The sequence below is a fragment of the Palaemon carinicauda genome, chromosome 19, assembly GCF_036898095.1.
Source record: "Palaemon carinicauda isolate YSFRI2023 chromosome 19, ASM3689809v2, whole genome shotgun sequence".
In the NCBI taxonomy this organism is placed as follows: domain Eukaryota; kingdom Metazoa; phylum Arthropoda; class Malacostraca; order Decapoda; family Palaemonidae; genus Palaemon; species Palaemon carinicauda.
In genome coordinates, this window is record NC_090743.1 from 9,088,635 (window position 1) to 9,112,949 (window position 24,315).

Below are 24,315 nucleotides of genomic sequence, written 5' to 3' on the forward strand. Positions count from 1 at the left end.
TGGATCAAGTTGATTATCAGATCTGTGGATCTGAGAACTCTCACTTCCTGTTGGTCCAAAAAGATCTTCCCAAATCAGCAAGGTTCTATGGATCAGATTCCTTTGCGTCAGCACTTTTTCACATTGACGCCTTAATGTGCGCCATTTCAGTGTGTCGTTCCTTAGAGAGATTCAAATCAGAAGTCATGTACTTATTGGCTTCTGAGTTGGCACCCAAAGAGACTTCTGCCATGGCTTGACCAATGGTCAGGTGCCATGACGTACTTTGTAAAGACGACAGTGTTATCAATTCCTGACTCCTGAGAGACTTGTGCTGCTGGGTGTATAATGATCTATTTGATCATGCCAGGCTACGAACCAGTGGGCCAATTTGGTTTTAAAAGATAGGGACACTCTTGTGTCCCGATTCTCAAAATCAGTGGTTCAGAGGTAAAACTGGCTCTTTGGAATGTCAAGGAGTCATGTGCAGGTGGCAATTGAGAAGTGAAGATCTGCTTTGCAGCACTTTCTGATCCACTTCACAACACTTCTTTATCCACTTCACAGTCTCCTTTAAGGACCGTGGCTCTCTGAGGGTGTCTGCAGTCAAACATTTGGGTGCAGCCGTGCCTGGGAGATCGGTAGGAAAGATGGTCACCTCTACCTTCTCCAGATCCTGATCAGGACCCCCTGCAACTTCTTCCACTCAGAAGGATCCTGTGCATGTATAACCCTTTCGATTACCCCAACGTGACCAGTTCGGATGGCAGGCAGAGAAGTAATGTTGAGGCGAGTGCTTTTGTGTGAGTTCCCCATTTCCTGCTGCTGTGATTAGGAGTATGTCTTGCATGCAGTTAGGCAACTTGTCAGAGAACGGGCTGAGTCTTCATAACCATCCCCCAATTTTACTGAAAGTCATAGCATTGTTCCAGTGGTGAAAGAGATGGAGAAGATTGTGCTAAAAAATTTTCATGACAGATCTCCGGGCTACTATAGTCAACTCTTCATAGTGAAGAAGTCAACTGAGGGTTGGTGACTGGTCATCAATCCCTCAGGATGGAACAGTAGGAGTTGTACTGAGTTCCCCCCCGAGAAGGAGACTTCCTGCTTTCAATAGATCTGAAGAATGCATACTTCCAAGTGCCCATTCATCAGTCTTCTTGGAAATACTTCCACATTTTCCTCAAGGGAATAGTGTACAGTACCAGTTCTAGACCCTGTCCCTCTTAACAAGAGAATGCCTTGATGAAGTCATTGGGCTTCAACACGGCATATCATTCCCATGCTGAAGCCTGGTGACCGGCAAGAGGGCTCTCGAACTGGGGAATTTTTTTCCTCAGTTTGACTCTAAATTTCTCTCATCCTATTTCTATTGCTTATAATTGCTTCATTCTCCTTCATATTTATCAACTGTCTCCAACCTTGCTGTCAAAACTCTTTGCTGGTCGGGCAAACTACCCAATAATGTTTGGACATCTAGGAGTGTTAGTATTTCTATACTGGCACGCAGAACTATTCTTGAACAAAAATCTTGGCCTTCGGATTCCAGGGGTTGGCCAGTTTCATAGAGATAGGACTCTTGGCATTCTATCCGGTTTACTTCTCACTGTAATTAAAGTGGGGATGATTGTATTTTTTAAATTTTCTCAGTCCCATCAAGCAGGTTTTGGCATACACATGAGCCACTCTAATCATAGTGGTACCATCCCTTTGTGGTAGGGTAAGGAGTGAACATTAGGAAAGCAGCTCTTGCAGGAGTCATTGGTGGAGAAATTATTTCCATGAAAGGTTAATTGGGTCTTCTTTGGGATTTGAGACAGTCATATTATTTTCTTTCCCTTATACTTAAATTTTTTTTTCTTTTTTTTTCTTTTTTTTTTTTTACTTAAATGTTCCCTGTACCCCTGGATTTGGTGGCGAACCACAGACACCGTTGGTGACCTCTGCTAATTTAATAAAGGAAAATTCCGTTGACGACTTAAGAACAAAAAAGACCCCTCTACTAATGTTTCAAAACCAAGTAAGTCTGGTAACGCAGGGAAACTTCGAATCCTTCATGTTACCTAAATTCCAATAGATATTGATTATGATAAGCTATATAAAGTATATGAATGATATGGATTGATAAAAAAAATAAGAATGAAACTTGAAAATGAAAAATGGCATTCATGGATATCTTATAATAATCATTAGAAAGCATTTAATTCAATATGTAACATCAATAATATTAAAATTAATAACTTGAATGTCATGGGTAGATCTGCTGACTGGTTTGAAAAAGATGTTGATTTAACTATGCCTTCCCAGAGAAAGCCAAAACCACCAATGTGGCTTGTTGCAAAGCCTAAAGGGAGTACTGGGAAAATTTTTTAAATTTTCAAACTAATTCAAAAAAAGGTAGGAACCATTGCACCAGGTGATATATCTTGCTTTGGAAAAAATAGCTTCCTCATCCATGCCAAATCATGCACACAATCGGTAATACTTTCTAACCTCAAGACAAGTAGCGATGATGATATGTTGGATGTCGGACCCCACCTAAATTTTAGTTACAGTAGACAAGTAGTTTTCAATAAAGACCTGTATGAATTTACAGAAGAGGAAATACTGGCCATGTGTCTATTAACAGTATGGAAAGTGCGTAAGGTTCCTGGGATGTCAATGATTATCCTTACTTTCCAGGATGCTGATGTGCCTTTCCACATTGTTATTGAAAAGGAAAGACTTGAAGTTCAACCTTTCAAACAGAAGCCACTACAATGTTTCAGTTGTTTCAAATATGTTATTTTTATTAATAAAATAAATTTTTGAATATACTTACCCGATAATCATGTAGCTGTCAACTCCGTTGCCCGACAGAATTCTATGGAGGGATACGCCAGCTATCACAATACTAGAAGGGGGTGTAATTACCAGCGCCACCTGTGGCCAGGTACTCAAGTACTTCTTGTTGACACCTCCTCAATTATTCCTCGGTCCACTGGTTCTCTATGGGGAGGAAGGGAGGGTCGATTAAATCATGATTATCGGGTAAGTATATTCAAAAATTTATTTTATTAATAAAAATAACATTTTTCAATATTAAACTTACCCGATAATCATGTAGCTGATTCACACCCAGGGGGGTGGGTGAAAAACCAGTGTACAAGACTAAAGGATAGCTAAGTATCCCGTATTTCATATAATCAGTTATCCACAATAACAATGAAATAATAAGTACCTGGTAAGGAAGTCGACTTGAACCGTTACTCTGCCTTTAATAAGATCGTCTTCCTTACTGAGCGCAGCGTTCCTCTTGGGAGGCTGAATCAACTCAAAGGTGCTAAAGTATACAGGGCTGCAACCCATACTAAAGGACCTCATCACAACCTTTAACCTTGGCGCTTCTCAAGAAAGAATTGACCACCCGCCAAATCAACAAGGATGTGGAAGGCTTCTTAGCCGACCGTACAACCCATAAAAAGTATTCAAGAGAAAGGTTAAAAAGTTATGGGATTATGGGAATGTAGTGGCTGAGCCCTCGCCTACTACTGCATTCGTTGCTACGAATGGACCCAGGGTGTATCAGTACTCGTAAAGAGACTGGACATCTTTGAGATAGAATGATGCGAACACTGACTTGCTTCTCCAATAGGTTGCATCCATAACACTCTGCAGAGAACGGTTCTGTTTGAAGGCCACTGAAGTAGCCACAGCTCTCACTTCATGTGTCCTTACCTTCAGCAAAGCAAGGTCTTCTTCCTTCAGATGAGAATTTGCTTCTCTAATCAGAAGCCTGATGTAGTAAGAAACTGAGTTCTTAGACATTGGTAGAGAAGGCTTCTTGATAGCACACCATAAGGCTTCTGATTGTCCTCGTAATGGTTTTGACCTTCTTAGATAGTACTTAAGAGCTCTAACTGGGCAAAGTACTCTCTCCAGTTCGTTCCCCACCATGTTGGACAGGCTTGGGATCTCGAACGACTTAGGCCAAGGACGGGAAGGAAGCTCGTTTTTAGCCAAAAAACCGAGCTGCAAGGAACATGTAGCCGTTTCAGATGTGAAACCTATGTTCCTGCTGAAGGCGTGGATCTCACTTACTCTTTTACCTGTTGCTAAGCACACGAGGAAAAGAGTTTTTAATGTGAGGTCCTTAAAAGAGGCTGATTGGAGCGGTTCAAATCCTGATGACATTAGGAACCTTAGGACCACGTCTAGATTCCAGCCTGGAGTGGACAACCGACGTTCCTTTGAGGTCTCAAAAGACCTAAGGAGGTCCTGTAGATCTTTGTTGGAGGAAAGATCCAAGCCTCTGTGGCGGAAAACCGCTGCCAACATACTTCTGTAACCCTTGATCGTAGGAGCTGATAGGGATCTTACGTTCCTTAGATGTAACAGGAAGTCAGCAATCTGGGTTACAGTGGTACTGGTTGAGGAAACTGCATTGGCCTTGCACCAGCTTCGGAAGACTTCCCATTAAGACTGATAGACTCTGAGAGTGGATGTCGTCCTTGCTCTGGCAATCGCTCTGGCTGCCTCCTTCGAAAAGCCTCTAGCTCTTGAGAGTCTTTCGATAGTCTGAAGGCAGTCAGACGAAGAGCGTGGAGGTTTGGGTGTACCTTCTTTACGTGAGGTTGACGCAGAAGGTCCACTCTAGGAGGAAGAGTCCTGGGAACGTCGAGCAGCCATTGCAGTACCTCGGTGAACCATTCTCTCGCGGGCCAGAGGGGAGCAACCAACGTCAGCCGTGTCCCTTTGTGAGAGGCGAACTTCTGAAGTACCCTGTTGACAATCTTGAACGGCGGGAATGCATACAGGTCGAGATGGGACCAATCCAGCAGAAAGGCATCCACGCGAACTGCTGCTGGGTCTGGAATCGGAGAACAATACAAGAGGAGCCTCTTGGTCATCGAGGTAGCGAATAGATCTATGGTTGGCTGACCCCACAGGGCCCAAAGTCTGCTGCAAACATTCTTGTGAAGGGTCCACTCTGTGGGGAAGACCTGACCCTTCCGGCTGAGGCGATCTGCCATGACATTCATATCGCCCTGAATGAGCCTCGTTACCAGCGTGAGCTTTCGATCTTTTGACCAAATGAGGAGGTCCCTTGCGATCTCGAACAACTTCCTCGAATGAGTCCCTCCCTGCTTGGAGATGTAAGCCAAGGCTGTGGTGTAGTCGGAGTTCACCTCCACCACCTTCTTAAGCTGGAGGGACTTGAAGTTTATCAAGGCCAGATGAACTGCCAACAACTCCTTGCAATAGATGTGAAGTGTCCTTTGCTCCTGATTCCATGTTCCCGAGCATTCCTGTCCGTCCAGTGTCGCACCCCAGCCCGTGTCCGATGCGTCCGAGAAGAGACGGTGGTCGGGGGTCTGAACAGCCAATGGTAGACCTTCCTTGAGAAGAATGCTGTTCTTCCACCACGTTAGAGTAGACCTCATCTCTTCGGAAACAGGAACTGAGCCCGTCTCTAGCGTCATGTCCTTTATCCAGTGAGCAGCTAGATGATACTGAAGGGGGCGGAGGTGGAGTCTCCCTAACTCGATGAACAGGGCCAGCGATGAAAGTGTCCCTGTTAGACTCATCCACTGCCTGACTAAGCATCGGTTCCTTCTCAGCATGCTCTGGATGCATTCTAGGGCTTGGAAGATCCTTGGGGCCGACGGACAAGTCCGAAAAGCTCGACTCTGAAGATCCATACCCAAGGAGACAATGGTCTGGGATGGAACGAGCTGAGACTCCTCAAAATTGACCAGGAGGCCCAGTTCCTTGGTCAGATCCATAGTCCATTTGAAAATCTCCAGACAGCGACGACTTGTGGGAGCTCTTAAAAGCCAGTCGTCTGACGGAGCCGGACACAAGATCATGATACTGCTGCACAGTCTGTAAACTGTCAATCATGGGCAAGCGAGGAAGTACAGTGACAACCCGAATCTGTCTAGACTGTCTGGGTCGTACAGACAACTCCTTAACGGGTTGCTGAGGTTGCCGCACTGCTTCACAACAAGTCCCTTCTGTTGGTTGTTGAACGTCTTCCCCGTGACACATTGACTCCGTAAACAAAAAATCCTCTAACAAGGACTAAGCTTGGACTGCATGTCATGCAACACAGCTCAAGGTCTATGGGAGCAGGTGTGGTAACAGACGGGATTAGCGGCTGAAGTGGAACCATTACCTTCCCTGTAAGCATGTTATGCTTAAATAAAAGTCCATAAGAGGTTATGCAGCTAAAGGCTCCCTCCAAATGACAGAGTCCTCAAGGGAATATCAGAAGGAGGGAGAAAAGAACTTTCTCATCTACAGGGACCTTATCCTAGAAAAGCTAAGTTCTCTGAGTGAGGGTTCACTGGTGCAAAAGCAGCAGACTAGAAGGCAACGTTATGAAACTGCTTGACAGTCTAGTGAGTTGGCAACAACCCAAGATGTGTTGAGAAGCATGCGGTAAGGTATGCAGAGCATGATGTATGCAGAGTATGTGCTGTATGTAGAGCATGTTGTATGCAGAGCATGCTGAATGCAGAGCATGCTGTATGCAGAGCATGTTGTATGCAGAGCATGCTGAATGCAGAGCATGCTGAATGCTGAGCATGTAGTAAGCAGAGCCTGCTGTAAGGAAAGCAGAGCGTGTGCATGGCGTTTAACATTTCTCAGAAATTCCATGACCAGTGCTAGAGTGCTTTATGCATGCTTGCATGGGGTTTAAACCATGGTATGAAAATGGAGGTAAGGTATGCTGAACAGCAGAGTCAGAACGAGCTGGAACAACAATAGTTGTGGTTTCCTCTTCAAGACTCCGATGAGGGAACACCTGAGGCTCAGTCTGCAAAGGCTGAATAAAAGACAAGCAGAAGGAAGGCGCATGGGTGGAGGAGGCTGACTCCTAGCATGAGTGGTTGAACCCAAGGGTTGCGCTTGCTGAGCGGTTGGCGGAAGCGGAGTAGCAAGTTCCAGTTCCTGTGGTGTGAGCGGAGCGCGATGAGGAAGAGGCTGCGCAGAACAAGGTAAATGTCTCGCAAGCTGAGGCTCCTGAGGCGCAAGGCTAAGGTGTTGTGGTGCTTGCCTTGTGGAGGGTTGAGCTCGCTGCAGCAAGAGCTGAGGAGACTGACTCATGGACGGGAGAGGTTGTTGTACCTCAACCGAGTGTTGCATCACTGGTGGAGCAGCAAGTGGAGGCGGAGGAAGAGAGGTATAATCCTCCTGATCCCAATGTAAAGGTTGCCTTAAGGAAGGCGGAGGCTGAACACCACAGGGAACAGCAAACTCAGCACGTGGCTCAACATCGTACGCCTGGCAGGTGGAACTGCTGGCAGGTGGTACTGCGATCAGGCGGAGCGAGTGTAGGTGGAGGGAGTGTAGGCGGAGGCGGAGGAGCAACACTCTCAGCCCGACACTCACGCATCAAGTCCGAAAGCTGTGCTTGCATGGACTGTAGAAGAGTCCACAACATCGTACGCCTGGCAGATGGTACTGTGATCAGGCGGAGCGAGTGTAGGTGGAGGGAGTGTAGGCGGAGGCGGAGGAGCAACACTCTCAGCCCGACACTCACGCATCAAGTCCGAAAGCTGTGCTTGCATGGACTGTAGTAGAGTTCACAACATCGTACGCCTGGCAGGAGGTACTGTGATCAGGCGGAGCGATCATAGGCGGGGGGGAGTGTAGGCGGAGGCGGAGGCGCAACACTCTCAGCCCGACACTCACGCATCAAGACCGAAAGTTGTGACTGTATGGACTGCAGTAGAGTTAACTTGGGGTCGGCAGACACTAAGTTCTGCTGAGGTAAAGCCTTAACAGCAGAGATCTGTTGTGGCAGAACCTTACTCCTCTTAGGCGGAGTGTAATCAACTAATGACTGAGGAGAGTCAGAGCTAACCCAATGACTGCATTCGGGTTGTGAACTTTAACTTCGTACGTCTGGCATAGGTCTGGACTTAACGTTTAAGAGGTCTTGAGACCTGAGACCAGCGTTACTCTGCCTTTATTTTCTCCCCTAATCTCTTCTGCAGACGAGCAAAATAAGGGCTCAATCGTCTGCGGGTGGGAGTGACGGTCTCGGTAAGACACGCCCACAACCACCGAGAATACTTCTGTGCGCCGATCAAGGCCTGCTGAACCCTTATGCCCTTCGACATTGCTTCTCCCCTGGGCTTGGGTCCTTGGGAGCTTGCAAGAGGTCCCGGACTGGGAGGACGACTGGCGCGCACAAAAGTACCCTCACGCACTAATCACTTATCACTTTGATTTCTGTTTGCACTTATTTCACTGAACTCGAAACTTTAAGTGGTTTGTACCTGAAATACGCAATTCTATCCTTTCTCAAAGTTAGTAATTGCGAAAACAGAATTACAATGTAACAGAAAAATCTAATGAAAGATAATTCAGTGGTTGGAAAGAGACCAAACACTAGATCACTCTAGAAACGTTTAGTTTCTTCCCCTAAAGAGACTAGGGAGAAGAGCAAAAACGATAACGACGTTACTCGTACGCCTGGCAGGCTTGAATGAAACGTTTATCCTCTTTCTCCCTCCGTCTCTATCTCTCTCTCTCTCTCTCTCTCTCTTGACTTAGAACCTGAGAGAAGAGCCCAATCATATATATCGTTAAAACATATTATTGTTAAAGGAAAAAACTGAAAAGTTCCTTTATTAGGATCAAAACCATTAAGTTAAGAAAGAAAGAACAAAACGCTAGACACGGTTACTCTTACTGCAACGTGAAACCGTGAACATTCTTTCTCTATCGTAACGATAGAGTGCAAGTTGAACGTTCTGAACGTCAACAACTGCAGAGACAAAACAAAACGTTAGTTCAACTTTGAAAACAGTACGAGACTGTCAAAGAAAATCTTTCAAACTCTGTGGTGGAAATAGCATAATATGTTAACAGGTAAAACCGAAATGACGGGCTCAAAGTTTATTAACTTCGGTAAAAGACCGCCTACTATTAGGAAGGTCGAATATAAACAAATATAAAAATTAATTTTAATGAGTTTATAATAAAAGGAAGTTAATCGAAGAGGCCTATAAGAGGCGGAGAGATATAAAATAAATCTATAACTTTTGTTAAGCAAAATTAAGAAAGAGAGTCTATACTCTCTTAGACACCAACACTTCCGTCTAAGGGAAGGGTCGGCCATTGAAAGGTGAACGAGAGTTCATACTCTCTCGTCACCATAATTAATCAAATTAATTCCAAAAGCTAACTAAGCTAATATAGAAGTTTCCAGTAAAGCGACAGCCGAAATCAAAGAGAAATACTTCACCAAAGTCGTGAAAATACTCCAAGAACATAAGCGTATCCCAGAACGTCTTGCCGGAAGCACGACAGAGGAATAATTGAGGAGGTGTCAACAAGAAGTACTTGAGTACCTGGCCACAGGTGGCGCTGGTAATTACACCCCCTTCTAGTATTGTGATAGCTGGCGTATCCCTCCATAGAATTCTGTCGGGCAACGGAGTTGACAGCTACATGATTATCGGGTAAGTTTAATATTGAAAATTGGACACCCTTTTAAAGTTTGCAAAAATGAAAGAATGTGTAGCTTTTGTTCCAGATCTTACCATGGAGAGTGTACACTTGAAGCCAGGTGTTTTAACTGCAACTCAAACCATAAATCCACTGATAGGAGCTGCAAGCTTTATAAGTTGGAAGAAGCTGCCCCTAACAAATCCAGTGTAGAACACACAAGTGTGGGACATGCCAAAAGACTACTGGATAAACCAATCAGCTATGCAGAGGCATTAAAATAAAGAGAAAATATACCACAGGAGACATCAAACCCACCTAGTACAGTACTGCCACAAGCTCCAAGTAAAGAAATACATCATCTAATAATAAAGTGTTGCATAACGAGGTAAGCATATTGCCTTCTGAGGCTTTGTCACGGTGTATTAAAACTGGAGCATTACCCATTTCTGTACAACCTTTGTCCCCCATTACCAACAATAATACAAACCTCTCTCAGGCTGTGTCCTTGCCTGATTTGATGGAGGTTCCACTTAAAACCAACTTACCTGGTGCACCTGTAGTGGGTAAGGTGCAAAATCCTGGTAGCCCACCACCTATTAATCAAAAAAGAGAGAGACGATTGGTTGATCCTGCCCACCTCAAAGAGGCATTTGTTACAGAGTTGAGATATCCTTCTCGGTTTTTGTCGTGATCTGGGAATTGTGATAAATTGGAAGTCAAATCTTACACCCAAGCCTGGTTTCAAGTATTGGGCAGGCTTATAGACATGGCAGCAGTGCAAGTCAGTCCGTCAGACAATCACATTAGTAAAGCACAGAGAGGTAGCTCAATTGTTCTGTACAGTCAGTACTTCCCGTTCGACGTTGGTAAGTCTTCTTTGCCACTATTCCTTGTTGGAAAAGCTCGTTCCTCAGGGGTGTTGTGGGCATCAGCACCAGAGATCCCTTCAGTGGTGTTGGGATCATTGATTGTCTTCTGGAGATTCCTGGTTCTATCCTATTCCAGTAGGACAGGAGATTTGGGCTAATGTTTCTTGGTGACTGGACTCACTGGCTCCACTCCTGCAACTGTTCTGAGAACAGTTGCACGAGTGAAAAAGGGTGAGACTTTCACCTGGCGACCTGGTCGCATCAGAAGCATGATCGGCAGAAGAAATGCATCTTCATCAATGTTTTGGATTTTGCTTAGATACAGTGTTCACTATGGAAGTTCTAAACGTAAAATCCAGAAAAATTAGGCTAGTTGATCATAGAGTGGATGAAGTTGGGAATACCAACCTGGCCTTTAGCTATCTCTTAACTTATAGAGACCCAGCCTTTAACGAGTTTTGGGTTAGGTATTAATGAGCTTCATAATATGATCTTGGCACCTTTAGTTTTGTTTGAACAAACTAAGAACTTATTCCAGTGGATTTTCAGCCAAACAAGACATTAAACTAACCACCCCAGTTTTGAACTCTAGCCTACTTCATCAAGTTTTGGCCCACTGTTTTAGTGCACCAGTCAGTAAGGGTTCTAATGATACACAGTGCATGAAAGAGTTGAGATCCTCTCTTAAGCCTTGCACTCTTTAACTACAGTTCTTTTTTAATCTTCTTTTGCACAACCTTCGGATATCCATATCTCTTCTACACAGGTACTTTGGGCTATTCCCTGGATTCTCCCTCAGCTCAGTCACACCCTCTCTTTTTAACTCTTCCACTAATCCTTAATTTCTCATACAACAGGCGATGGAAAGTGACGAGTGTCTTATATAGGGGTATACTCTCAAAATAATCCTTCCCACAACATACTATACACGTACTTCTCACATTTTAATGATAAATTATCATTGTTTAATTTTCTTAATCACCTTCTCATATTCCCATTCCTGTTTGCTGAATTTCACCAGTTACTACATAATAACCCAAAACTTACCTTTTTCATCAACATTCTTAAAAGTATTCATTACTCATAGCTAATTCCCTACTTGTACAGTATATTGTTCTATCTTTCCTTTTACTCATCTGTATATACTTATAAACATACTCTTGGTTCTTCCACAATCAAGTGATTTCTGTGCAACATTGGAGATTGTAAGAAGGGCATTGCGCCTACTCCAAGGCCTTCACGAAAGCCAAATTGCAAACTAGGGAACAGATGATTACCGGTAATTTGAGCATACATTTTTAGACGTTTTGCCAATAGACATTCAAAAACTTTAGATGATATGGGCCAAAAACTTTAGATGATATGGGAGGTATGGAAATTGGGCAGTAATCAGCAGGACTAGAGCTATCATAAGCACAATTGCCTAATGAAGAAACATTACCAATTCTCCAACAAGTGCTAAAAGAACCCCTTCTTGCCCACTTGCAGAAAATAAAGGACAACTTAGGAGCTAAGAAATCTGCAGTCTTTATAAAAAACAAATGAAGAATACCATTTGGGTCTACACCTCGACAAGCATCAAGGTTCATCCGGAGAGTTAATTTCATGGGACCAAAAAAGCTGAACTAGTTAGTTTAGCCTCAGGAAGACAGAAATAAGGAAGATCAAGTTTTCCATTACTTTGCTTATTGTCAGACACCAAAGAGTGCCGATTTATATGTAGCTCACCACTCGTGTTCCTATGTTGTACCAGAGGTGATTGAGATGACATTTCATGACTTTGACCTTCAGTGAAAACTCGAGCACCCGGTTGACATTCTGCCCTCGAGTCAGACTTCCCTTTTTGTACTACACCCTACAGGGACGACGAAGGAGTCGTTATCAGAAGGAGCAATCTGTCCTTCCCACAATAGATGCTGTAGTCTTTCCAGTTAGGATGTTCGCGCTCGGTTTCGGAATTCTTTAGAGCAGCGCATGCCATCCCATACAAGTGCATGTTCTCGTCAACAGTGTCTTTGAGCATGCTAGATATCTAGACTCAGACTCTTCGTGTACCGACGAATGCTTTGCTTTGTCCACACATTCTACCCCGACTAGGTCGTAGGAACCTGCCTCGCCAGAACTTGACAGTGATCTATACGCTCCAGGTACGAGCCCATTTATGCCTTATACAACATCAGCAATCCCATACTGGCGCAATTAACGCTATTACTCACAGTGGTAGATATCCAAATGAGCCTTTGTATTCACTCCCACCTGTGAGACGCACAACAGCAGCACGCTCCAACATTGACGCGCTTGACACTACAGAAGGTCCCCAACTTACAAACATTCGACTTACAAACATTTGGAGATACACAAATCCAACTGAAAATAACAAGGATAAGGTAAAGAAATACTGTAATAAAGGGATTTTGACGAAGGAAAAATCTATTTCTGGGCGAGGGACCTGTGTCGCTCCGTGAAATGCTCCCTACAGCACCATTTCTAAGGCATAATTATTGCTGAAAATACCAGAGAAAGAGAGATGCATGGAATGCCAGGAATAAACCTAGCTCGCTCACTCAATGAGTGTCGGTATAGAAAACTGGGGCGTGATTGACCCACGGCTATAGATCCCTCACCAATTAGACCTCTCCTTCATCAACATACCCTCATCTCTACCCCTACATCTTCCCACCCCCCATCTTCATTCCTCTTCAGCACTTGCGTTGATCAGACGTGTTTTGTTTTGCTCGTGTGCTTTGTGTTATTTTTGGAAGATGTCCGACGTTTTAGAGATCCCTGCTTCCAAATTGAGTATTATATTTGTCTGTTTTATCATTTAATAAAGCAAACAAAACGACATTTATAATAACCGGATATCTATTTCATGAGACCCGACTATTTGCTGACTTTTGTAGCTGGAAATCATAGGCATGGGATTCAGGTTAGGTCTCTCCTAGGCCAAAGTTTAACAAACTTCAACTTACAGACAGCTTCTTGGAACCAATTAAGTTTGTAAGTTGAGGACCTTCTATAGTGCACATAATACTAGAGGAACACATGATTCTATAGATCCGCATGCTCTCTAGTAGGAGAGATACTTTGTTTCCTGATTGCTTTTGTTTAATGAGCCTAAATCTATAGACGACAAGCACTCCCATCAGAATCCCTTGCCGAAGCACCCAATGCGCAAGCACAGTAGCTGTACGAGCGAGTAAACTAGTGAGATGCGTCTCCTATCCCTTTCCTAGATGGACAGGGAATAGCTGAAAGGGATGCATGCAAGCACCCTAGTGATGTGTGCTCTCTTTACCCTTCTAAGAGGAACAAGAAATTACCAATAAAGACACACAAGCACGCAACTTCCACACGCCTTCAGTCTACGCTCCCTTTACCAAAATTAAGCTTTCCAAAAAGGAAGGTGACTTCTCCTACACAAGCGCCTAGACAGGCCTTTAAGCATGCCTGATCTTTGACAATGAGATCAGAAGACTACAGGTTACTGTACAAAAATCTCAAGCATTACCTGATCCAGGAAATATCTATGCTTTGTCCTAGGAAGCAAAGTCTTCCAGTTCAAAGCTCTTTTCTTTGGGCTGGCCATGGCCTCTCAGGCATTCAGTAGAGTGTTTCTCATGCCAATGGGATACGTCTGATGTGGTATCTGGACAATTGGCTGATATTGGCATATTCAAAGCCCTAACTTTGTCATCATCGGGGCAGACTTCTCTCGTTTTGTCATGATCTAGGGATTGTGGTGAATCCAGAGAAGTCCAAGCTTTCTCCAAAGCAAAGAATGATCTACCGGGGTATGTACATAGATACTGTAGCAAGATGGGTCTTTTCATCCAAGGATGTGGTAAATAGATTCAAGAAGGTAACTCAGCCTTTTCTTCATCAGTCACAGCTATCAGCATAACAATACAGTGAACCCTCGTTTATCGCGGTAGATAGGTTCCAGATGCGGCCGCGATAGGTGAAAATCCGCGAAGTAGTGACACCATATTTACCTATTTATTCAACATGTATATTCAGACTTTTAAAACCTTCCCTTGTACGTAGTACTGTTAACAAACTACCCTTTAATGTACAGAACACTTAATGCATGTACTACAGTACCCTAAACTAAAACAGGCACAAATATTAAAGGCGATTTTATATCATGCGTTTCCTAAACACGCTAAAAAGCACGATAAAAAATGGCAACCAATGTTTTGTTTACGTTTATCTCTGATCATAATGAAGAAACAAACTGGAGGTAGAGCTTTGCTTATTACCCAGACATATTTCCCATACTTTTCCCTTAGAACTACATCACATCTTCCTACTTTAGATATATATATATATATATATATATATATATATATATATATATATATATATATATATATATATATATATATGTGTGTGTGTGTGTGTGTGTGTATATATATATATATATATATATATATATATTTATATGTATACACATATACATACCTACATATATACATAAATACATGCATACATATATATATATATATATATTACTGTATATATATGGGTTATGGAAAAAATCCGCGAAGTGGTGAATCCGCGATGGTCGAACCGCGAAGTAGCGAGGGTTCACTGTAGAAACAACTTTTGGGTCATTTGACATAATTAGAGAAACTGATTCCTCCGGTATACTGTACTCCATCTACGATCAGTATAACGATGCCTATAAAGGCACTGGTCCCAAAGTGCATACTCTCCCCGTACCTTGATACCAGTAGAGCAAGACACCAAACTTGATTTGATTTGGTGGCTAAAGGAGGAGAACCTGTTTCAGGGCTCTCCCTTAGGATGCTCCCCTCCAGATCTTTTGTTTGCTGATTTGTCAAAGAGGGGGTGGGGGTCCATCTCATGAGCCATCTGACATTAAGTTAATGGGCATGAGAGGTTAAAACTCTTCACATGTGTGTGCGGGAGTTATGGGCATCCTGTCTGGTGCTTCAGCATTTCCAAGTTCTTTTAGTCAGTCATTCGGTTGCATTGATGAACAACAGCACAACTGTAGTGGCATACTTCAACAGAAAAGGAGGCATATCACAGAGGCTTTGTCAGATAGCGGTGGCAGCACACGATTGGACAATCCACAACGCATTAGTCCTTTCAGCTTAATTCATTGTGGGCAAAAGGAAAATCAAAGTGAACATGTTGAGGTTGAAGGGTCAGATAATTGGGCCAGAATGGTCTTTACATCCCCAAGCAGCTACAAAACTCCTGACTTTGTTAGGTTCCCCACAATCGTCATGTTCGCCACAAGCCTCAACAGAAAACTGCCAGTGCCAGATCCGGCAGCAGCATAGAAGGACATTCCAGCACCCATTGGATGGCCTCATTATCTATGCTTTTCTGCCCTTTAAGAAAGTACTTTCATTCAAAGACCTCAAGTTGTTGCTAGTAGCCCTGAAATGGCCTCAAGCAGAATAGTACCTGGCCCTTCTGTATCTACTAGCAGAGGTTCCGAGAGAGATTCCTCACTGGCACAACCTGCTCCGTCAGCCCCACCTGCAGAGGTTCCACAAATCATCAGATTCCCTATTACTTCAAAGATGGAGGTTATCTAATACAGTACCGCCTTTGAGAGAGCGGCTTTTCGAGCGAGACAGCACGAGACTTGTCTCTATCACCCAGGAAATCCTCCAGTTACGTGTATCAAGCAAAGTAGGCCATCTTCTCTGGTTAGTACTGTCAAAGTAATATTTCTCCTCGGAGTCTCTATTCCACTGGTGGCAGATTTTTTAGCTTACCTACGAAAGAAAATACACCTCTTAGTATCAACGCTTAAAGGGTATTGTTCGCCATAAATCAGGCACTGAGACTGAGGATTGGATATTTCCTTGTGAGAATCATCTGTACTTGTCAGGAGTATGGAGAAGACCTATCTTCCACGTGAGATTCGACCTGAATGTCCCTCTTCTATGTCCTGTGAGGGTGCTACCTTAAGAGAACTCAGTGCTTCAGACCAGAGCACCGGAGGCTGTTCCTCCTCTCTGGTAGGGTGATAAAGCCGATAACCAAGAAAAGTTTCTAGTTTTGGGAGGCAATCAGACGTGCCTACCCTGATTCAGGCTAATCTACAAGTGAACTGTTTATAGCCTGGGCTCACAAAATTACCCAAGGCTTCAAGAAAAATCTCTGTGTGACACAAGTACTGAAGGCAGGATTCTGGAAGGTCCAGACAACCTTTACTGCCTACTACCTGCGGGAGTGTACCCACAAATCCTTCGATACTTTTACCTTGTGACCTGTGGTAGCTACTTAGCAGTTTGTGTAGCAAGCCTAGCTCCCTGACAGGACAAGAAGTTTTTCATCTTAAATAGCAGTTGCAACGTAAGTTTAGAATGAAAGGTAAAGATGTCTGGTCATTTTTCATTTCATCTTCCCCTTCCTCATTGTACAACAGTCATGCTGTTATGGAGCTGGACTGGATGCTAGATGCAGGTAAGCTATTCAACAGACTACATTGAACTTACAATTTATTATGTATCCAAGTCTCTCCCCCTATCCTCCTGTTCGAAGGGAAGGATGGATAGACTGTATGCACACCTATTTCTCATATAAGCCTATACTTTCAGACATGCCTATCCATAGTGATTTAGATGCTTCAGAGATAGTCTGCCATTTCCTGGTAGAGACCCAGCCTAACACCTGCAATATCTTCATGCTCAGACAATTAAGAGGTTATCACGAGTCATGATGTTTTCTGTCATACAGGACCAAAGTACATAGACATTTTCCCAGTTAGTTAATCAGCCAGTTTGGTTATAGAAACTTCTTCGCTCATTTGATAAATCTCCTATTAAAGGTCAATGGTTTGTATTTCGTGAGGAACAAATAAAATATTTTTAGATTAGTTATTTTTTGTAACTAAACAAACCTGAGACCATTGAGTTACACCCGCAAATTCAAGGCCAAAGCTCAAAGTAAAGGTAGCTCTTCCTTTTGGGTGACCAGGGCTTACCCGCTACCTGGCAGGCAACTATATTTACTTTGTTGAAGAGTTTAACGGCCAATTTCAGCTTCATTGAAGCTATAATCTCCATTAAAGGTCTCAGGTTTGTGTAATTAGAAAAAATACATTTAAAAATGTGATTTTTGTTTACGTTCCATAGATGTCACATTGATTGCAAAGTACTGTACTTATTTTTTTATACTTGTGTATATGTGTACAGAATTAAATTTGATACTATTGAATTATAAATTTTTCAATATTTAACTTAGCCTGTGATTATATAGCTGCAACTCTGTTGCCCGACAGACAACTCTACGGTAAAAACTCGCCAGCGATCACTACACAGGTTGCGGGTGTGCCCAACAGTGCCATCTGTCGTCCAGATACCCAGTACTCAATGTAAACAAAGACTCAATTTTCTCTCTGTCGAGCTATCGACAAGACGTACTTACTCGCTGTTGCTAAACTGGAGTTTTTTCACAACTAATTGGTGAAGTACTTTATTCTAGTTTTGAGCTTTCGCTATGCAGGTGTTTTATCTTCATCTTAAATCTTGAACTCGTTTTGGATAGATTTAATTATGGTGACAAAGAGAGTATGGACTTTCTTTCACTTTTAAATGGCCGACCCTTCCCTTAGACGGAAGTGTGTTTAGGCTTTTAGTAATTATCTTATCACGTTATAGATTTTCCTCTATATATTTTATATCTCTCCGCCTTTATTAGGCCTCTACGATTAACTTTCCATTTATTATAAACATATAAAAATAATTTTAATGTTTTGTTTATATAGACCTTTCCTGAGAGTAGGCGGTCCTAACTTGGAAACCGAAGTTAATCAACGTTGAGCCCTTTATATCGTAATTAGCTTTTAAAGAGCTAAGGATTTAAAACTTTTTAAATGTAATATTTTATGAAAGAATTTCTTTGATAGTCTTCGTACTGTTTTCAAAGATGAACTAACGTTTAGTTTATTTATGCTACGCAGTTGTTGACGTTCAGGACGTTCAACATGCGCTCTATCGTTACGATAGAGAGAGAGTGTATCACGGTTTCACTTTGCAGTAAGAGTAAATCGATTCTGACGTTTTGTTCATTCTTTCTTAGCTTAAATGTTTTAAATTCTATTTTAAAGGAACTTTTTATTTGAAAAACCTTTCAGTTTTTTCCTTTAGTCAAATAACATGTTTTTTTGACGAAATATAATTGGGCTCTTCTCTTAGGTGCGAAATCAAGAGAGAAAGAGAGAGAGAGATAGAGACGGAGGGAGAGAGAGGAGAGAAAACGTTCCGTTCAAGCGGGTAACGTTGTTCTCGAGTTACTCTCGTCCCTAGTCACTGTACGGGGAGGAAGGATAAAACGTTTTTAGTTTTTTATTCTCGTCCCCAGGCTATGTGCGGTGAGAGATTGAAAACGTAGTTATATGAACTAGTGTTTAGTCTCTTTCCCAGCCACTGATTTTTTTATCTTAAAATATGTTTTCTGTTTTTTGCTGGTATTAATGAGCTTGCATTATACGACTGATTTCGCAATTACTACCTTTTAATGAAGGGTAGAATTGCGTGTTTCAGGTAGAAATCAGTAAAAGTTGCGATTTCAGTGAAATAAGTGCAAAACAGAAAATCGAAGTGATAAAGTGATATGCGCAAAGTGTTACAGTGTTGCGTCCGAGGGTTCGTCTGTTCGTGCCTGTCGTTCACCTAGTCCGGGACCTCTTGCATGCTCCCAAGCCCAGGGGAGAAGTAATGTCAAACGACTTATGGGTTCGAGAGGCCTTGATCAACGAACAGACGTTTTCCCTCTATGGTATCGGGTGTATCTTACCAAGATCTCCCCTACCATAAGACGAGAGAGACGTTGTTTCTCCTCGTCATCCGAAGGCTTTTCGCATAAGAAACCTGTCACAAGGTTTCGAAGCCCTTAAGCGAAAGTCAGTCCTTTCAGGACAGGTCCAGCGTCCTGGTTACAACCATTAGGACAGCTCTGACCCTATGCAGTCATCGGATAACTGCTCGCCGCCTAACAAAAGCGTAACACAGACTCCGAGTCTTTTTTTTTTTTGTTGGCAAAGTGTTGCGGTCACAGACGTTACCCTCGTCTCTTACCACAACCATTTCCGTTGATCCTTAATGGGTTGTATGGCAAGACATGCAGTATATGCTTGCCTCCCTTATGGAAGACTATTCTGCCGATTAGTCCGTTGAGTCTAGCCGTTTATCTCATCGATATCCTGGCTTTCAGCCAACCTAACGTTCCTTTGTGCTTACTGTTGACGTTGGCGTAGCTTAGTCACGTCAGTCAGGTTGTTTAGAACCACACTCGATGCGGTCTCGTGTGGTTTTTCAGCCGCATTTGGACGTTAGGCCACTTGCTGATGCTCCTGTTGACGTTCAAGACGTTCACTAACAATCGGAGTTGACTTGTTTTGACGCTGTGCGTCAACCTCCGCATTCTAGAGTTGTTTTGACTGCTCAGTCTAGGCAGTCAAAGCAGTCTCGAGTGGATGCTGTGCGTCCTCACGCACCTGTTGTGGTTGACAGTTCAGTTGTTGACAGTTCACAGACTGTCAAGCAGTTACATGACGTTGCGTTCTGGTCCGCTACTAATGCACCAGTGAGTGTGGACTCTGCTTGTAAAGCATTGCCACCACGGTAGGTCTCTCCCTTGCTTGAGACTCAGCTTTTATCGGACAAGGTTCCTGTAGATGAGGAAGTTGCTGTTCCCCCTCCTACTGATATTCCCTTGAGGACTCTGTCAGATGGAGAGGAGCCTTAAGCTGCTTAGCCTCCTATGGACTTTAATTAAATCATGATGATTTTTTTAAGGATCTTTGTCCGGATCTTTTTGTAACTGCTGCTCCTCGTTCGCCTAAACGTCAGAGCTTACACTAGGCCTAGCTACTTCGAAGCCGTTGTTTTTAAGCTAGTGCTCTCTCGCTCTCCTAGAGAGCTTTACGTTGGCTAGGCGACTAGTTTTTCACCAGGAGGAGTTTGGGGGATACAGCCTTTGCTTTCCCATCTTTTAAACTGGTTTATAGAGCGAGAGTCTGATATGACACGAGAGAAGTTCTCGGCTTGGGAGTTCATGCCTCTGCCCAGATAGACTTCTCAATTCTCGTAGACTCTCCCTGGCGCCTGGCCAGGAGACGCTCCAAGTTGTTTACAGGTCAACTTCACAGCTGTTTTCGAGCCTTTGAAGTTTTGCTGTACAATTATGTCATGCATAACAAGGCTTTCAGGGATGGTAAGCGGTACCGCCTCAGTCGCTAACCCCGTCTGTTGCCACACCTGCTCCCGTAGACCCTAAATGGGCTTTGCTGCAAGACATGCAGTCCAAGCTTGCGTCCTTGATAGAGGACTTTAATGCGGAGAAGGTTGCTACCGAACCTTCTGGCCAACAACCTTCCAACCGGTCGGTTGTGCGCCCTGTTGACGCTGAGGTAACCTACTCGCGTCTGCCAGTTGAGGTGGTTCCTCCACCGATGCGACCCAGTGTGGGTTGCCAGCCGCACGTTGACGTTAAGCGACGCTCGGAGGTGGTTGTTGACGTTCAGGACGTTCAACAACCAGCAGAGGTGACTTGTTTTGACGCAGTGCGTCAACCTCAGCAACCCGGTAGGGTGTTGACTGCACAACCCAGACGGTCTAGACAGTCTCGGGTTGACGCTGTGCTTCCTCGCGCACCCATGGTTGTTGACAGTTCACAGACTGTGCAGCAGTTCCATGATGTTGCGTCCGGCTCCGTCACGCATCCACCAGTGCGACCGGACTCAGCGAGCCAGATGTTGCCCACTCCGTTGCCGTTTCCTCATCAGTTTTCGGATGAGGAACCCTCTGATGAGGACGTTGCTGAACGACAAGACGATCAGCCCCCAGAATAGATCAAGCCCTGCTATCCATCCAGAAGATGCTGAAGAAGGAACGCTGCTCAGTCAGGCTGTGGATGAGTCTGGTAGGGACGCTGTCATCTGTGGAACAATTTGTGTCACTAGGAAGACTACACCTCCGTCCTCTTCAATACCATCTAGCTTTTCACTGGAAAAAGGACAAGACGCTAGAAGCGGTCTCGATCCCGGTTTCCGAAAAGATAAAGTCTTGTCTGACTTGGTGGAAGGACAATATCAACCTAAGAGAGGGTCTTCCCCTGACTGTTCAGACTCCCAACCACGTTCTCTTCTCGGACGCATCGGACGTGGGCTGGGGCGCGACACTAGACGGTCGGGAATGCTCAGGACTGTGGAACTCGAGTCAGAGGAGCATGCATATCAACTGCAAGGAGCTGTTGGCAGTACATCTGGCCTTGAAAAGCTTCAAGTCTCTCCTTCGAGGCAAAGTGGTGGAAGTTAACTCGGACATCACCACGGCCTTGGCGTACATCTCCAAACAAGGAGGTACCCACTCACTGACGTTGTACGAGATCGCAAGGGACCTGCTCATCTGGTCAAAAGGTCAAGACATCTCCCTAGTAACGAGGTTCATCCAAGGCGACTTGAACGTCATAGCAGATTGTCTCAGTCGGAAAGGGCAAGTAATTCCAACCGAATGGACCCTCCACAAGGATGTGTGCAAGAGACTTTGGGCCACTTGGGGTAAAACCATCCATAGATCTCTTTGCAACCTCGCTGACCAAGAGGCTTCCAATCTATTGCTCTCCAGTCCCGGACCCAGCAGCAATACATATAGATGCTTTCCTCCTAGATTGGTCACATCTGGATCTCTACGCATTCCCACCGTTCAAGATTGTCAACAAGGTACTGCAGAAGTTCGCCTCTCACGAAGGGACAAGGTTGACGTTAGTTGCTTCCCTCTGGCCCGCGAGAGAATGGTTCACCGAGATACTTCGATGGTTAGTAGACGTTCCCAGTAGTCTTCCTCTAAGGGTAGACCTTCTACGTCAGCCACACGTAAAGAAGGTACTCCAAAGCCTCCACGCTCTTCGTCTGACTGCCTTCAGACTATCGAAAGACTCTCGAGAGCTAGAGGCTTTTCGAAGGAAGCAGCCAGTGCGATTGCTAGAGCAAGGAGAGCTTCTTCCATTAGAGTCTACCAATCGAAGTGGGAAGTCTTCCGAGACTGGTGCAAGTCAGTTTCTGTATCCTCGACCAGTACCTCTGTAGCTCAAATAGCTGTTTTTCTCTTATACCTGAGAAAAGGACGATCCCTTTCAGCTCCCACTATCAAGGGCTACAGAAGCATGTTGGCATCGGTCTTCCGGCATAGAGGCTTAGATCTTTCCAAACATAAAGATCTGCAAGACCTCCTTAAGTCTTTTGAGACCACCAAGGAGCGTCGTTTGGCTACCCCTGGATGGAATTTAGACGTGGTACTAAGATTCTTCATGTCAGACAGGTTGGAGCCGTTACAATCAGCCTCCCTGAAAGATCTCACTCTTAAGACTCTTTTCCTGGTATGCTTAGCCTCGGCTAAAAGAGTCAGTGAGATTCATGCCTTCAGCAAGAACATCGGATTTTCGTCAGAAAAAGCCACTTGTTCGCTACAACTTGGTTTTCTAGCCAAAAATGAGCTGCCTTCTCGGCCTTGGCCTAAATCTTTCGATATCCCCAGCTTATCGGAGATCGTAGGCAATGAACTAGAAAGAGTCTTATGCCCTGTTAGAGCTCTTAAGTTCTATTTAAAGCGTACTAAACCTTTACAAGGCCAATCTGAAGTTTTATGGTGTTCAGTTAAGAAACCATCCTTGCCTTTGTCAAAGAATGCTTGGTCAGACTTTATCAGATTGTTAATACGAGAAGCTCATTCACATCTGAGTGAGGAAGACCGAACTTTGCTTAAGGTGGAGACGCACGAAGTTAGAGCTGTAACAACTTCCGTGGCCTTTAAGCAAAATATATCTCTGCAAAGTATAATGGACGCAACCTATTGGAGAAGCAAGTCAGTGTTCGCGTCATTTTACTTGAAAGATGTCCAGTCTCTTTACAAGAACTGCTACACACTGGGACCATTCGTAGCAGCGAGTGCAGTAGTGGTTGAGGGCTCAACCACTACAATTCCCTAATTCCATACCCTTTTAATCTTTCTCTTGAAATGTTTTTATTGTTGTTTTTTGGGTTGTCCGGAAGGCTAAGAAGCCTTTCGCATCCTGGTTGATTTGGCGGGTGGTCAAAGTCATTTCTTGAGAGCGCCTAGATTAGGGGTTTTGATGAGGTCCTGTTGTATGGGTTGCAACCCTTGATACTTCAGATCCTAGGGGTCGATCAGCATCCTAAGAGGATCGCGAGGCTCCGTAAGGAAGACGTACTTAAAAGGCAGAGTAATTGTTCAAGTCGACTTCCTTACCAGGTACCTATTTATTTTGTTTTTGTTATTTTGATAACTTCTAAAATGAAATAAAAACTCTTAGCTCATAAAAGTGTAAACATATATTGCTGGTCTCTACCCACCCCCCTGGGTGTGAATCAGCTATATAATCACCGGCTAAGTTAAATATTGAAAAATGTTATTTTGATAATAAAATAAATTTTTGAATATACTTACCCGGTGATTATAAATTAAAGGACCCTCCCTTCCTCCCCAATAGAGACGCAGTGGGACGAGGAGAAAATTGAGTCTTTGTTTACATTGAGTACTGGGTATCTGGACGACAGATGGCGCTGTTGGGCACACCCGCAACCTGTGTAGTGATCGCTGGCGAGTTTTTACCGTAGAGTTGTCTGTCGGGCAACAGAGTTGCAGCTATATAATCACCGGGTAAGTATATTCAAAAATTTATTTTATTATCAAAATAACATATTTCCTATGTGAGTAAATATTTTAACCATCCATAAGAAAATGATAAATGAGCTTAAATATATATCCCCTTTTCAGGATAAAACCTTGGGAGTCGAATAAACTACCTGTGATTTATCTTCAAGATTTTTCTATTTATTATAATCATAAGGAAACCTTTATCTACAGTTTTAAGGTTAGCTATGTAACATGCTGAATTTTATGAATTTGAACTTTATCAGTTATTATTTTGATCCTTCGTATCTCCTGATTTGAAGTTAATTTTTATTCTTAATAAGGAGAGTATTTTTTTATATTTATGTTATTGAAAG

General features: G+C 43.6%; 1 protein-coding gene across 3 annotated transcripts in view; it reads left to right on the plus strand.

Annotated features, from left to right (window-relative positions):
- The window catches only part of LOC137658434 (phospholipid phosphatase 5), a 276,559-nt gene that overhangs the window by 23,040 nt on the left and 229,204 nt on the right, over window positions 1-24,315 (plus strand). For 2 of the 3 annotated variants that reach the window (XM_068393143.1, XM_068393141.1), the window contains exon 3: window positions 24,083-24,179. The exons of the other annotated variant lie outside the window; for it this stretch is intronic. The gene's annotated coding sequence lies outside the window, so the exon portion shown is untranslated. The remainder of the gene's footprint in view (window positions 1-24,082; window positions 24,180-24,315) is intronic. 3 annotated transcript variants of the gene reach the window in all.